The sequence below is a fragment of the Musca domestica genome, unplaced genomic scaffold, assembly GCF_030504385.1.
Source record: "Musca domestica strain aabys unplaced genomic scaffold, Musca_domestica.polishedcontigs.V.1.1 63, whole genome shotgun sequence".
NCBI classification, from domain to species: domain Eukaryota; kingdom Metazoa; phylum Arthropoda; class Insecta; order Diptera; family Muscidae; genus Musca; species Musca domestica.
The window spans coordinates 760,421-777,978 of NW_026712370.1; the positions used below are offsets into that span (position 1 = coordinate 760,421).

The 17,558-nt window shown below is 34.8% G+C and overlaps 1 protein-coding gene across 1 annotated transcript in view; it reads left to right on the plus strand.

The window, feature by feature from the left end:
* The first annotated feature begins 313 nt into the window (after positions 1 to 313).
* The window catches only part of LOC131800425 (pleckstrin homology-like domain family B member 1), a 57,356-nt gene continuing 40,111 nt past the window's right edge, over positions 314 to 17,558 (plus strand). The window contains exon 1 of the mRNA XM_059129599.1: positions 314 to 1,000. The gene's annotated coding sequence lies outside the window, so the exon portion shown is untranslated. The remainder of the gene's footprint in view (positions 1,001 to 17,558) is intronic.

The following is a 17,558-nucleotide window of genomic DNA, read 5'->3' on the forward strand; positions in this document are numbered from 1 at the left end:
TTTTTATTGCTCCTATGTTATTTTAATGTTCACTTGTATATTACCAATTCACAGTTATAATGTAAAATATGGAATTATATTTATTTCTAATTCACATTTTTATTCCAGGGCTTCTCATTCCTTTTTTCCCCCTTATTTTCAAGCATTTGTAATCGTTTGTGTTTCGACGAAAAAGGCTGTTATCGATAATTGACATTAGTTCTGAATTTGATTAGTTTTATTAAAGCACTACAGGTCCCTATTATTTGATATTCTTTCATTCTCGTTTGTTTGCAGAGTTTCCTATTCCTTCATTTTACCTTATTTCCAAATAGTCGTTTTTGTAAACTCTTGGTCGTCGGTTTGTTTTGTTCGGTTACGGCGGGTGATTGTTTTGTTTGTGGACGAATTAAAATTGTTTATCGTTTTTTTTTGCGAATTCGATTTTTAAGCTACTGATCGATCTTGTTTTGTGTCCCTCTCTCCTTTCGCATCTATTTCATAAAACAAAATGAGGAGATAAAGAAAGTTGCAGTTACTAAAAATGAAAATAGATGCAATTAATGATTAAAACATGAAGTTTATACACCATTGCGATGGTAATTTCAATTAAAAGGAAATACGAGAAAAACATGAACTTAAAACCTAAAAACAGTGTGGAGAATTGGTAGTTTATTAAGAAGTTTTTATGCTGCCAGTAAAAAAATCAATTCGAAGATTACCAAAAAAAAAAAAAAAAAAAAACTCAGAAAACATCAAGAGATGTTAAATTACTGTTGGTTATTTTTTATCAAATTCCTTAAGAAACACTTAAAAATGTCCCACTGGTAAACTACGTATTTCTAAGTGCAGCTGGCTGGCTCATCATTTTGTTTTTTTTTTCTTCATCAATTGGATTTCGACACATCTGCTCATCCATTGTCCAAGGTTACGCCTGCTGTGTACATCTTGGGCACTTGAGTGTGAGAATCAGGATTTTCGTCTTTTAAGTGCCATTGGAAAAAAGCGAATAAACATTAAGGTAAGTTTATGATACATTAATATAGGGATGTCAGTCGTCACCTAATTGTAGTTTATTTAGTTATTTATTTTAACAAATGAATAATAGATTGTGGCAACCAAGTCCATTTTTATTAAGATATTCATTAAATTGTCTATCCCCCACCACATCCAACACCACACATGTTCGGACAGTACCAACTATTTCATATTGTAAACAACTATGATAGCGCTTTTCTTTGCTTTGATTCTTGTAAATTTTACACCATTAACAATAAAACAACCAGAATAAAATGCGTTAAAGAAAACAATGTTAATGTTGTTGGTTAGCACCTTATTCAGGCATATCGCCTGCCCCCCTCAATACAATTCAGTTTGCACAAAATACGTACACCCTAAAAAAGATATCAATGAAGTTGAACAAATAAAAAGAATCAAAACAAAAACAAAGCCCATTGCGCACATTTACATTTCGTCATGATTGCATGGGCTGACGAGTGGACGGACGGACTGATGTAAAGGCATACGACCAAACAAACGAACGAACGACCTATTCCATCACTCAGCAGCAGCGGTGAATGTGCGCTGGTGGTGTTGAAAATATTGTTGCGGCAAAACTTTCATATGCTCGCCAAACACACATCGAAACTTGTTGCTTCCCTTCTGATTGTTACGCTGCTTGCAGATTTGTATAGTGCCCTTCACCAAGTATTTAGCTTGTCGTTATATTTGTAACCTGGAATAAAGTATCAAAATTAGTAACAAGAGTTTTAAGAACTTTTACAATATCTTATATCTAAAGAAGACTAAGAACGTTTACATTTACATGTAAACATTTTTTTTGCAAATCATAGAACGATCCCCGATAGGCCCATAGTCCCTTTCGATTATCTGCATTGAATTTGAGTCGATTTATGCACGTCTATCCGTTATTGGAAGCGAAGTACATGTTGCAGCATAATTTTCCGATTGAGAGACATTTCGAAAGAGACTTAGCCTTATTCCCATTTCAGATCTTATTACAGATATCTGTGACATGTGCCTTTAGGATCTTAAGATATTTATTTAATATTTTATGATCCATCGGTCCTATATGAAGAAGTAGCTACATCATTGCTGTTCATTTGGTAGTTGTTGTAAGATGTTGTGTGTGGCTGATAGTCTTGGAGTATGGTTTTAACTCCAAATTTAAAAATTCAGCTACCTTCACTGGCTGTAACCAGGGCTATTAAAGAAGTGCAGCGTAGTATGTGAACCTGTCTCGTTCGCGTTTCTCACATTTTCATCAATTCCCACCCAGTAGTCGGGCTAAAGTAACCCGGAAGCGTTTTTCAGCTGCAATGGATGGGGATGGACTTCAAGGTCGACATTCACACTTTAGACGAGAATGGCAAGTGTGATTGCATCGCTATGAGTGCTAGTATGACCTGTTTCATGGGCTCACTGATCTAGGGCTCTCTTTCTATTACAACTTTGAACCTCGTTGCCTACATCGTGAAGGTCCTGGACGGTTTGGATAACTAACTCAGTAACACCCATGTAGTTACTGCAACGAAAGCCTCCTCACGTAGAAAGTACACTGGTGACATGAGAGGCCCCCATTGTGGTTCTAAGGGCAGCGGATATTCTTCCCTTACCACTCTGGGGTCTCATATCTCACCACAGAACGACCTATCGCGTTATAAGAGGTCAACAAAGTCTTATGTATGGAACCTAAAGGCTGCCGGCTATATGGAAGCCTTGTTACTACTTTTCAATTAATTGCTTGTGTGACCTCCATTATCTTAGGGTAGTTTGTAATGTCATCAACGAAAAGTCTCAAAGCCATTATCGTACAATTATACGCATACGTTGGGATCTCAATGCCGGCTGGAGGGCGAGGAATTCCACCAATGTGGGAATTAAGCAATTCCGAAGGCATCACCCTGCCTTGAAATCTCCCTGTTTCTCTCTATGGGGTGTATACTTCTTGTTCGGGAATTCCACTTACGACTGGCGTCCATCCATATAGTTAATTTTCGAACGTTTCAGACGTGACCGGATAGTAGTTCTCTTGACATCATCAAATAGCGTAGTTTGGTGGTCTGACAAATTTTCTGAAATTGGGTAAATTAACTTTCTCTAGGTTAGGAAAGGGTGTTTAGAAATTATGTAATCGGTCGATCTTCTATGGACTGGTTTGTTGCCAATTAACGTCATTATTCAGACTTGATGGTACAATGAATATAACAGGTGAGATATGAAATTCACAGCGATAATGGGTGGTTTCATGGTGAATATATAATTATATTAAAAATCCACAATTTTTTCTGGTATCTTGAGAAGTTTTGGTTGTTTTCCAGCGAGCATGAGGGTGTCCTAAACTCATGGTTGTATTGAAAAATCCACGGTTTCCAAGGCCCTAAGCTGATGGCTTTATTAAAAAATCTATGTGTTCCACAGGCCTGAGGAGGTCTTGGTTGGTATAAAAAATCTACGTTTTCGCGGGAAGCTTGGTAAATATATCGACATGAATTTATCTGACAATCTTGTTGATATAGAGACACATCTATAGTGTAAAGCAGTCGCTATACAAAGTGCAAACATCGTGTGATACGAGAATAGATTAATGTGTCCGTATTCCCTTTTGATCAGTAACCCTAGGATCTCTTAACCCTAAGACCTCTGCTGGCGAAACGAAGAAATATTTTAAGAAATTGGAACTTGAAAGTCACCTGTCCTCCAAAGATATTTTTCAAATTGCCCTTTATGTTTCAGCTTAAAAACCAATGTTTTTTCCTGGCAAAGGGTGAAGTAAGTTCGGCCTTGTCTTTTATATTACTTCCTCGTTTTTATTTGTATATCTGCTACCCGAAAGACTTCCACAATATCAAAGAAGCATGAAACAACCACCAAACAGTCAGTCAGTATACATCCCTCATTGTACCCAGTGCTCCAATCTGTAAAAGTTCAACATTGGTGGTATTATTAGAGAATGTTTTGCTATTCCCCTTGTGCATGCTTCCTCTTCTTATGGTCTCTGTCTGTGTGTACGTTTTGTGGTGCGTATAACGTTCAAATTGAATATTGCCATAAATATGTCTCGCACATATGCACATCCGCCGCTGCCGTTTGCTTTTATTTCAGCGTTTCAAATTCAGTTGTAATGTTCGTATGTTGGGTTGTATGTCGCCGATGTCTGTGGGTCATATTCTTTCATTTTTTACGTCTCTTTTGTGTCTTTAATTTTTCTTTCCCGGCTGCGGTTTTGTTTTATTATTCTGTTTTCTTTATATGAATATGATTTTGATGACTGGACTTTCTAAAACAAATTTTTTTAATTTTTCCATATCCATATGGACAATAATAACTGTATGTGAACTTCTTCATCTTTGGCACGCAAACTCAATTCACTTGCCTCATATATAGATTTCCAGCCAGCTTACCAGTCAGCCAGTGTAGTCATTCATTGTAGTCAGACATTCATTCTTCTTTGCCTTTGCCATAAACAACGGGTTGCTTCCGGTTATAACAAAACGAATAGTTCATATCTATCTATGGTGGAGAAAAACAGCTCCAGACAAATAAAAACAACAAAAATATCCATTAACATGTAACATTTTGCCATGTATAGAATTGCACGCAGTGTTTGGAATTGAAATCATAAGAATGGCGTCAATTTCATGAATTTTGTTTGGACTTTCTTAAAATATATATATTTCTGTAAAGGATGGAGGAGAGAAAAGTAACAACTTGCATTTGTTGTGGTGATGCATGTCTACACTTTGTTATTGTTGTTACGGTGATATGATGCAAATTTATTGTATGGGAAAGATCAGTAGATCTTCGTAAAAAGGATAAAAGTATTCGTATCGTCATACAAAACCTAAAACTTTTTACACTCATCTTTTTTACTTATAGACGATAGAGATTTTCTTATTGGAGATCGATAGATGGAGATCTGTAGAGATCATATAGAACTGTAGAACTTAAAATTTGTAGATCTTCTCATAGAGGATCTGACAGATCTTATACAAAATTTGTAGACCATCACATTGAAGATTTGTAAATACATCGAATATCATCCAATTGGTCTCGTAATTTTGAAAGTAGAAAATGAATATACAGGGTTTTTGCTATGTTGTCATCTAAAAATGAGTCATATATTACTTTTTTGTTCAACCATTCAGGATCATTGAGGACTGCAACGTCATGGATTTTTTCTCAAATTAAAATATTTCCTCCACTCTTGTCATTCAATTGCAAATTTCTTCAGTTCATGCATTTAAATTTAAAGTAGCACACAACAACAGCAACAATCGCAAAATTCTCCAATCAGTCAGCCACTTAATTTCCCATTGGCCCAACCAATTAAGAACAAAAATATATATGATGTAGGCCTTATTCATTCAAGTAGGAACAGTTGCTGCGTCCGCTGCAGCAGTGACGACAGCAAAGAACACGCATACAGTAATTGTAAAAATTAAGAACTACGTTTAATAAAAAATCAGTAAAGAAAGTCTTAAAGTCGGGCGGGGCCGACTTTATGATACCCTACACCACTTTGCTAATTTAGTAGAGCTGCGCATAACAATTAAAAGTTTTTATTCAAGAATTCAATCATACACGCTATGATTATAATTATAATTTAAAGTTCAAAGGACAAAATATGCCGAAGCATTTGTATCTTTTAAATTCGGACTTGTATTGCCCATTTGGTGCACAATTAATTTAAAATCGGATAAAAATATATATGGGAGCTATATCCAAATCGGAACCGATCTCGATAAAATTTGGCAAAGATATTTCTGAGCTGTATTTGATATATTTCCCTGAATATCGTGGGTATGCACTCGTTGGAGTGCATATTACGGCTGTGGGTAACAAATATGACAAATCGGATGAACAGTATTTATGGGAGCTATAGCTATGTCTGAACCGATCTTCACCAAATTTGACATACTAGCTTCTAGACTCAATTCGGTCGTAAGTGCTAAATTTCATCCAATTTGGGCAAATATTAGACGTTTGGTGCACAATCCAAGGTAAATCGGACGAAGTTATGTGTGGGAGCTATATCCAAATCTGACCCGATCTCGATAAATTTTAGCAAATGTATTTCCGAGCTATATTTGATATATTTCCCCAAATATTGTTGTTACAGAGTACATATTACGGCTGCGAAGAACAAAAATAACCAATCGGATGAAAAATATATATGGGAGCTATAGTTACATCTGAACCGATTTCGATCAAATTTGGCATACTTATTTTGAAGTCCAATCTGATCGTACGTGCAAAATTCCATACTATTCGGACTGATATTACACGTTTGGTGCAAAATAAAAGGCAAATCGGACAAAGATATATATGGGAGCTATATCTAAATTTTGACCGATTATCTCCAATTTCAATAGGGTTCGTCCTTGGGCCAAACAAATGATTTGTGCAAAATTTCATCTGGATAGGGCAATAAATGCGAACTGTACTTTGTTTACAAAAATACATGGACAGACGGACGGACGGACGGACATGCATAAATCGACTCAGAATGTGATTCTATGCAGATCATCTAAAAGAACTATGGGTCTATCTCGTTTCCCTTTGTCTGTTACAAACAAATGCACAAAGACATAATACCCTGACCACCTTGTGGTGTAGGGTATAAACAGAGTACGCTCGATTTCCTTTTTTACTCAAAGAAGTACACTTATTCAAGAGAGAGTTTCGGATTAAGGACTATATCGATCTCTTTCTTGTAGTTCCTTTTGCGACAACTTGTTGTTGTTTCAAAAGATAATTATGAAAGAAAGAAACAACTATAATTTTAAAAACTCTTTGATACATCTATGCTACACTCCACCAGTATCCCACATTTTGGCTCTAAAATATTTTTTCCTACACCTTTTTGTGGACAATAATACTTACAAAAACTCATAGATCTAGCGTCATCCCCTCTTGGTCCAAAGGTCTCGTAAGTTACTTTCTATAAGTTTCCCATATGTGTCAATACAATTATTCCATATCTCCCATTTGTCATACCTGACCACATGAAGAAATAAGGAAAAGGTAAATGAATTGATTTATTTCATTGCAGCCGTAACTCCACTAACAAAACAACACCCGCTTACACCATTGTTGGTGTTGTTGTTTTTTGCTCAAAATCCACTTTAACAACAAAGACACATTGTGTGTATTTCAAAATGTTAATTTTATGGCCAGCTATATTACACCTATACCGGCGGCGTCGGACACAATAAAAATAAATAAATATTGAAATTATTTACATTTTACAATATCATTGAGTTTTTGTATTTTTGTTTGTGTGTACGTGCATGTGTGGCAACTTCATCCCACTAGTGTGTCCAAGTAATTGCCAATAAATGTCCAATCAACGCTGGCGTCGCCGTCGCTGTCACCAACTACGACTTCGACAACGAACGCTGATTCAAATGACATCACTTCACTTAACCCGAATGAAGTGCAGTGCATAATTCATTCATTTGCCAGTTAATGGTAATTTATTGGAAGACAATGTCATGATGGATGGATGGATTGGTGTTGGTATGGGTGGATGGATGGAATGATGGCGAGACGCTCAAAAGGAGTACGGTGACCGACCCCCATGAAAAAAAAGACGAAAAAGATTTCAAAGAAAAACAAACCAATGTGGGGTATTCCAATTAAAAGCATTATGGAAATATTCAATGCACATAGCCAAGAAAATCTGAATACTTCGTAGACATAATAATTATGCGCAAGTATGTTGTACCATTCCAACCTCAAATCTACTGCAGCACATCAACAAAAAAGAAAACGACTCATGTTTTGAATTCAAATTATCAATGCAAACAGATTTTCATATTTTTCTTGGCTTTGGTGAAAATGTTTTGGTTTTTTGGCTACGTCTTTAGGTGTTGCTTGCCAATATTGTTTTCAAGGTTTCAGGTGGATTTTTGTGTTTTGTTGTAACAAAATTACCCATCCATAGGCATACGTTTTTTGGTTTTATTTGTAAACTGAACTAAATTGTGCTGGGCATTTGACTGTCAGACAACAACAGCCCCTCAAAGATCACCATCACAAGTCATGGTGCAGGCCAAATGTATATTTTTGTCTTTTATGACTTTTGTAAACATGAAAATGGTGCTGCACACATGTGTGCTTAATTTTTTTAGTGTGCATTTTTTAATGAAACCAAGTGTAGATATTTACGAGGATGGAATGGAGGGAAATTTCAGTCAACATTCATTTCAAGGACGTTATTTACTCTATACAAGATTTCAAGAACGATTTAATTTTTTTATTTTAAGATCTAATGTTAATGACTAAATTTAGAATTGTTACATCATATATTAAAGACTGTTAGGACATCCTATGTTCTGCAGAAGACAGCTAGGAGAGCATCCTTAATTTAGAAGACATCTCAGATTTCCTCATCTTTACCCACGAGGTCTAAGTTTGCGTAGCAGTAGCCAATCTGTATCTGGAAGTCTACGTTAGTGCCGGATTGTTGCAAGTAATTATGTTGTGTAAATACTCGAATTGGAAGTGGTGGGCCAGGAGAAGTCTGGTTGATTACAGCAGTCCATTTCTAAATACCGAGACACCTCTTTTGAAAGGATCGATTTGGTAAAGGACTGATGTGGGAATAAAATTGAACACTTACTTTTAATTCTATAGGAATAATTGTTATTCAAAAGTTTAACAAGAAGGAATGAACCAAAATATTTATTGGATCTGTGATTAACAGGAATATTGAGATACATGAAGTTTGACAAATATATTTAGAACCAAGTGTTAAAATAATCAGAAGGAGTGGACCAATGTTGCCTATTTTCGAACTCGATCTAAGTTTCACAATAATATTACGATGTACCAAGTTTGGACCAAATCGGATACTTCGAGAGATATCGTGCGCACCAGCCAGAGAGAAAGACAGTTGGAAGTACGGACACCCCTAAATCGACTCGAAATTTCCTGAAACGGATTTGATCCGGGTGTAAAGCCGTTATTTCGATGATGCATGCTTTTGCCGTATCAAATTATATATACCCTCTTGTTGAGGGTAAAAAATACACCATATAACAAATTCAACGACATGAGTCCTAATCGAATATAGTTGAAATATGAAGAACAGCATGTAATTTCATTACTATGTGCTAATTAAATTTTATCCTCCTGGGAAGCACCTATTCAACATTTTCGGGTCTCCTTAGGTATAGTAGAAGCATTTTGTCTTTCCTATAGAAGACCTTTTAAAAGAAAGAGTTTACAGATGTTACAGAAGCTTCTTTCTTAGTACTATTCCTCGTGATTTCTATTTATTTAATACAATGTTAATTCTCTTTATAAAAAATGTAACCAATTCATTTCCTTGATGACTACGCGGTTCTTTAAGACACATTTCTTCACCACAGGCCTTTGTTTTGTTCCATGACCAATCTGTTCTTTAACATGGCTGTCAATTGTCTCGCTTTGATGTTTGGCATTCAGCTTACTTTCACCCACACTCATAATTATTATTTTTTAGAAATTTTGGGAATTTTTCTTTAGACAGTTCTTCTCCTTTCCTCGATTAAATGAACTCGAACTCCGTTACCGATTTGAATATGAAAGTGTTACAAATAACTACAACAATTCATTAAAATGTAATTAAGTTTGAACTCATTTCAAAGAACAATGGCAGTCATGTATAAAACTGGAACAGAACCCAAGCATTACCACAGTTCAACTATCATTTGTCTACCTGCATTACCTCCATTATCTCAATAATTGCTGTGCGAGTTGTACATCTTTATGATTTAAACAATAATAATAAACTCTTCTTCGAAATAATTCATTGTGTTGACACGTTAAGTGTTGGACATTACTTGTAATTAGTTTATTGGAAGAGTATTATTTTTAATTTCTCGTTAGTCAATAGTTTAGTTTTACAACATTTTGAGCTACAGATGAGAATTAGAAATTTATGAATCTTTGTGATATGAATTTTGAATAGCAAAAATATATACTTTTGTATATATCATGTAATTCCAATTATTAATATTATTTAAGACCCTACAAATCCAAGTCGACGTATCTGTGCACGTATACTTTTGGTATTGGATCAACAAAAATAGAACACCGAGATGGAGCTCCAAAATTAATATAAAAAAAAAACAAGTAAGCAAAGGCTACAGTCGAGCGGGGCCCACCGTTGAATACCCTACAACACTATAATAAATGATACAGTTTATATAGGCGAGATACTCGAAAGAATTGCACAAGATGTTGTGACAAATAATAAAAGAAAGCCATCAGGTTTCGTTCTCCAATTTTCGAATAATAGCAACTTAAACTAATTTGCTCATTTCCAATTTATTGGTAGATGTTGCACTTAAATGGTCTTCCTAGATCTGGAACCAATATTTCCCAAACACCTATAATCTCTCAGAAGTGGCAAAAGATTGACTTTTATTATTGGTTTTTGACTGAAACGCATCTATATGAGATACAGACATTTGATTATATTCTTCAACGAAATCAGTGTTAACGAAATAGTCAGAAGTGCGTCATCCCTGTATTTGTGAATTCTCCAAAAAGTCACTGGAATGGACATTTTCGTATTTAGTCTACAAAAGTTGGCCAACTATTTCACACATTGAATATTTTTGGATGGCCATCCGAAACTGCTTGGCTTTTGCAATGTGCGGTAACCCCCATTCAAATGTGCGTGAGGATCGGGCGATAATTTTGACCTGCTGACAATTTTGCAGTTTTTTGGTCCATTTCAACCCCTAAATATATAGCGATCATCTCCAAAAAGAGTAGGCATCTATTCTGACCCTCATCTTATCCCCATGCAAAATTTCGTAAGGATTGGGCCATAAATGCGATCTGTATATGATATCCTGAAATCCTAACTACTTAGTTTTGTTAGCTGTAGAAATATTACCAAATGTTTATTGAAAATGAAAATATGCCAAAAATATGACAAAATTGAAAAAATATGAGAAAATGTTACAAAACCAATATTTTCATCTTTAGAGAGATATTTTTGTGCGATTTTTTTAGACGTTTTTTCTTTCCTGCCAAGTGGCCATTCTGAATTAATGAGAACTGTCGAAATCAGTTCAGCCGTTCTCGACTAATAAGAGATCTTTCAAGCATATCTTCTTTGATAGACATATATATCGCACATATTTTGCTATATATCCGATTTGTTGGATGTTAACATCAATGTAAAGATCAGAAGTAACCTTGTCATGGCTTTGTGATTTCGCCGGGATTTAAAATATTCGCGGTTTAATGAAAAATTTTGAATTTTTTCAATACAAAAGATATGGTCTATTTTACCCGCTAAATATTATCCGATGACCACCCAAATTGGTAGGCTTTTTCCCCGCCCTAAACTCTAGCTACACGTCGATTGGTCTATAATTGCGACCTGTATAGCTACTGCAAAATCCGACATTTTTTCAGTTTTTGGTCCATTTCGACCCCTAAATATTATGCGATCAACTCCAAAAGAAATAGGGTTCTATTCTGACCCTAGCCCCACCTCCATTCTAAATTTCGTGAAGATCGGGCCATAATTGCGACCTGTAGAGTGATTACAAATTAACATGGACAGACGGACCGACGGACAGACGGACGGACGGACATACATAGCTAGATCGACTCAACTCGGCGAGATAGGAAGATCCATATATACTTTCCTATGTGGGAAATCAATATTTCGAGGTGTTACATAATTTTTGGCCCAATCAAACCCCAACACATAGTGTTGTAGGGTATAAAAAGAAAATAAGCTCAGTTCTGAATCCTCCCTCATATTTCGATCAGCGTAATGTTCCAAGTCGATTTATCGATGCCCTAAGTTGTTATCGATATCTTTTGGACGAATTGAGGAAGCAGGCTGGAATTCTTCTCCTATCTGTCATTTTTCAGTAAATGAATCATGTGGGTCCACGTTTTCATATAGCTCCTATAAAGCCAGCGATTCTGTATTTGGATGATTTAGGCTGTATTTTCTAATAATTTTTTAAAATTTTAGTTTAAGAGCTTGAAATGGGTTTTATCTTCTGTGGCAGAACATTTCCTTAAGGGAGGTTTGTAAGACATGATCTTTAACATAGCCCCACAACAAAATGGTGTAAAGACGTTAATCGCACACTCTAGGCATCCGGTCAGGAACGTGCGTGCTGTTTTGCATGTGACACCGTTTTTTTTTGAATCCACAGGACATGCAAGTCAAGCTGTTGGATATAATCTCGAATTACCGCTCACCATTCAGAGTTACGTTACGATTAACAACTTCTTTGGAAAAGTAATGTCGAACGATGTCAGCAGCCCATAAACAGTACCATATTGTGTCTTTTTTTGTATGCATTGATTCCCCTGATCACAATTTTTCGATTAAAATGTCTTCGGCCAACTTTCCAAGAGCCCACAATTGATGACCATAAAATGGAAGAAGAGCGCGATGAACTTTCTTAACAAAGTGCGCAATTTGTTAATAAAATTTTCAAATACTGCGTTGTTTAATGATAAAGAAAAACGCGAAATATGCGCGAGCTATTTAAAAGAGCCCCGAAAAATGTATCTCCAGCTATTCAGTATATTGATGATTTTAGACACATTTTTTAATGAAAGTGTTTAATATTTGATGATCCCATGGTCCCGACGATCGATATTCTGCATTGTGATAATTGTGCATTTAAAGTATATAGTGTCTGTGGCTATATCACTGATATTACCTTAAGCGAGCGACCAAAGGATTAACTTTGGGCTTTTTTGAAAATAAGATTAAAAACTCCTTTTAAACGAGATCGAAATAAGTCAAAATATTTTACAAACATATACATCATACATTTTACAATAGGTCCTGGAATGCAACAAAATTTTAATTTTGCAAAAATCTCCTGCAAAGCTTAATTTTAGAAGGATGATGTCAAAGACAATAATATCCTTCATTAAATTTCACTATGAGTCACCAAAAGAAAATATGTCTTTATTTGCCCTTTTATATAAAAGTTAAAAAAAAAAACAATTAAAAAAGCAGTAAGTTCGGCCGGGCCGAACTTTGAATTCCCTCCACCATTTGGAACGAACTAGGACATTTTTAAAAATTAAAAATAAAACCCATTAAATATTCTGTTAAAATCTCGGAAGGTGCCCATATATAGGGCGATAAACGATATTGTGGACCTATATAGACAAATCTATGACTAGGGATAAAGTACTCACAAATAACTCCTTGCATAGAATTTAAGACAATTCCGTTTAAAAATGTGGATAAAATCATTAAAATACTGAATATCGGGGGTACCGTTATCATGGACCTATATAGAGAACTCCCTGTCAGGGGGCTAAGTGTTCACAAAGGACCTCTTGTGTAGAATTTCAGACAATTCCGTTGAAAAATGTGGCTAAAATCATAGAAATACCGAATATCAGGGGTACTCACCAGGAACTCATTGTGCGGATTTTCAGACCATTCCATTGGAAAATGTGGCTAAAATCATCAAAATCCGGATATAGGGGGATACCATTATATGGGGTTTATACGATATTTTGGGCCTATATAGACAATTCCCTTTCAGGGGGTAAAGTACCCACAAAGAACTCCTCGTGTGGATTTTCAGACCATTCTATTAGAAAATGTGACTAAAATAATCAAAATACAGAATATCGTGGTACCGTTATATGGGTGCTATACGATATCGTGGACCTATATAGATAATTCTCAGCCAAGGGATAAAGTGCTCCCAAAGAACTCCTTGTGTAGATTTTTATACCAAAGAGAGATCCGCAAAATCTTAGCTTTCTATTTTAAATCGTCTTAGAATTTTACGCTTATCAAGAATGTATAAACTTTGTTGGGTCTAAAATGATTATTTCGATGAGTTACAAACGGAATGATGAACTTAATATACCCTCCATACTATGTATGGTGGAGGGTATAAAAAACCGAAAATAATTCCAAAAAATTTTGTTAAATTTTTCCTCGTCCTTCCTTCGAGTTTATGCATAAAAATACTATAACACTTCGTTATTTTGTTTTACGCAGAAAGTTTCAAAAGAATAAATATTCTGCACAAACTGGATAAACAATATATCTATGTTTAATAGTTTATATTTAAAATATTCTGTAGGAAAGGTGTTCTACCCTGAAGAGTCCAAAATACAAAAATTTCAGTCAAATAAACAGAGGTAATTTATACCAGTGGGCCTATGTCGATTATTGTTTTATAGGTGAATCCTATATACAATTTTTTAACAAATAGTTTTGAGGAACACTTTGACTTACTACGATCCAGTTTAAAAGGACTGTTTAACAATATTTTGAAAAATGTAAGTAAGTAAGTATTATTGACTTTGGTGACTTGGCAATACGTCCATATTTTTACTAGATTTTTATACCGTTATTTTGTAATTGGTGAAAAAAATAATTAAAATATATAATAAAAAATAAAGACCTCGAGCTCGTTTTTTATTAAATTTACAATTATAACAATAAAAAATAAACTATGTATCTATCTTGTTTCCTTTGGACTGTTCCTTTGCAATTTAGTCTCATATCTAAAATTAACAAAAAAAAAAAAAAAAAAAAAAAAAAAAAAACATTAAAGTTAGATAGAAAGAGCCGTGTGCTCCTCCTTCTATTGTAATGTTTTAGCCCCATAATTTCAATTTGATTTATTCATTAAATTAGTTTCATTTTATCTACATCAAACAAGAAATATTACCATTCTCACCTTGATATAATGGATTAACTTCGACTGAAAGTACAAGTCAGAAGAGCATTTTTCCTAAGCGTGTATAGCATCTTAAAAATTCAAAGAAAAACAATTTGTCATCTCTCATGTTTCCCACCTGTAATGAAATATTGATAAACATCTCAAGAACTGGAATAAAACTTTGAACTACAAATCAAACATGATTTCGGGATTTATGGGTTCATTAGCTGTATTTATTATTTGAAGAACTTTCCACGTGAATAAAATTTGCGAAAAGGGATGGGGCCACACTCACTTTGCGAAATAAGACACGTGTTCAACAGGGCTTCGTCGGGGTGGGTGATTACAATCGTGACACTTTTTTCCAAGATAATAAATTAGGAAGGCCAAATAAAACAAATAAATGACCGAAAATATTTGCAGTTTCATTGAAAACAGCTGCAATCGATTTACCATTCCATTTCATATCACCCCCTTAGCATTTATGCTGCATCTTATAGTTGAGATAGTTGTTAGGGGGTGTGCGTGTGCCTGGGCATATTCACGTACATAATGCATGACTGTGTGGGGTGCAAATGCCAAATTTGAAGATAACTCTGGCACCTTTTGTAACACATGTGCTGCTGCCGTTCTTGGTCTTTATTTTGTTTTGAGATTTTTTCGTTTTTTTTGCGAAATTTACGCCACGCACATATGTTTGAGCAGCGGATATACATAAATTGAACGGAAAGAAAACAAAATTTGACATGTGTTGTGTCAGAGGTGGGAAAATGTTGTATTTTTCTTCTGGTAAAATTTCTAAGGTCCTAATCAAGTTAAATAAAACTGTTGGATATTTTCAACTCTAAGCTTAAGGGGTACGAAAAGTACTGAAATGTGCAAGATGGGTGGTTCACGTTTGGGTGAGATAAGTCAAGAGTTTTGGAAATTCGCACTTTAAGGACACTAAAGTATTTAAAGGTACAAAGTGACAAGCATTGCTATTGATAAATCGATAAAAGATAGAATTTTGAAATAGACATGGAGTCTTTCTTTGCGGTGTTAGGAAACATCTTAGTTCAGGGTACAAAAAATACTTAAAAATTTACAAGAGATAATATAAAGCTGATTTTGAAATATTCCTACTTTACGGGTACAAAAAGTACTAAAAACCATTGACAATGTATTTTTGTTACAAAAATCTGAATGAAAGTGTATTTGAAATAAATATAGGACCAGAATTCAGTCATATAACTTAGTTTGTCAAATGTTTGAAAGAATCAAAATTGGGCCATACGGATGAAAAGTGGTAATTAGTACTAAATAAAAATAAATTCACATCATGACCACGTATGCAGTCGCAATCTTAGCTTTATCAATTTTAAACTTTTTGTAAGTAGCTGGCTTTTGGTCGGGGCTTGATATTATCTCTTTTAAGTATGTCTAAAAACAGCTAACACGAACCAAAGTTTTCTAAATTTGATTCATTTTCTATTCTCCACTGAGTATTTCCCACACCAAGTTTACTAAAATTAATAATTTTTATGTAGACCCCATAGCAAACGATCATAATCCCCATGGGGATTATGTCCGTTGTGGAAGCGGCCATAATCCCTACTTTATTATGGGGGTTATGATCGAAAAACCGGTTATAATTGCAATGGGGATTATGTCCGGGCACCTCGAAATCTAGCACACTCTTAGGGAATCCTATTACCAAAATGCATAATTCTTCTTAAATTCCTACTTTCTATACCAAATTTAATACTTTTTGTACACTATACAGTGCGCATTTCCAAAAACCTAATTTAGACACACATAATTTCAGCTCCATTCCACTCTATTATATTTAGTACCATTTAGTATTTTTCGTACACATCATAGTACACATTTTCAAATCCATCTGCTTATCCCAACGCCATAGAATCACTGTGAGTGATTCTTACTAGTATTTTCCTACTCTCTATGCTGAATTTAGTACTTTTTGTACTTTTTTAGTAGGTATTTCCAAGACTACCTCTAAATTTCAACCTTACACACAATGACATGTCTGTAGCAATATTCGTTCACCCAAATGCAAAGTAAGTACTATTTAGTACTTTTCGTATGCTTGTAGTTTATTTTTAATTTTTGGTACATATATAATTCGAATTTCCAAAAACTCAGCCTTAGTTCACCTCTATACCGCAACATGCAAAAATACAAGATTTAAGCTTTAGCCGTTTCAGCTCCCAATGCACAGTGGTCGAGGTCGTATGGGAACAGCGGCCAAAAATACTTTCAGTGCGGATATCAATATGAATCTTTGGTTATGGTACCTTGATGGGATAAATATAAAAAATGTGACAAAATGGATATGGTCGATGCATGTTTTGGCATGGTCCCCATATAACGTACCTCCCGAATAAGGGTTATTTGCCCAATTCTTGTCACATTTCTACACCAGATTGTAATGTTATTTGACATTTAACGTTCTAAGGAGCTAAAAAATAATCTTACTGAAAATTATTTGGAGCAGCCCGCCAGCAGGTAGAGTCCCTTGTAAGGTACCTTCAAAAATAAAAGCATTTTTTATACAAATCAAGTATAAATTTGATCATTTTTTGTAAACAAAATAAAATAACAATTTAATGTAAAATTAAGTCAAAGATAAATTTTGCACAAATAATTAGTTTGACTTAAGGCCCTATTGAAATTGGATGTAACCGGTCAAAATTTAGGTATAGCTCCCATATATATTCATCCAATTTGACTTATATTGTGCACCAAACATGTAATATCAGCCCAAATAGTATGGAATATACGTACGTCCAGATGGGACCTGAAAATAAGTATGCCAAATTTGATCGAAATCGGTTCAGATATATATATAGCTCCCATATATATTGTTCATCCGAT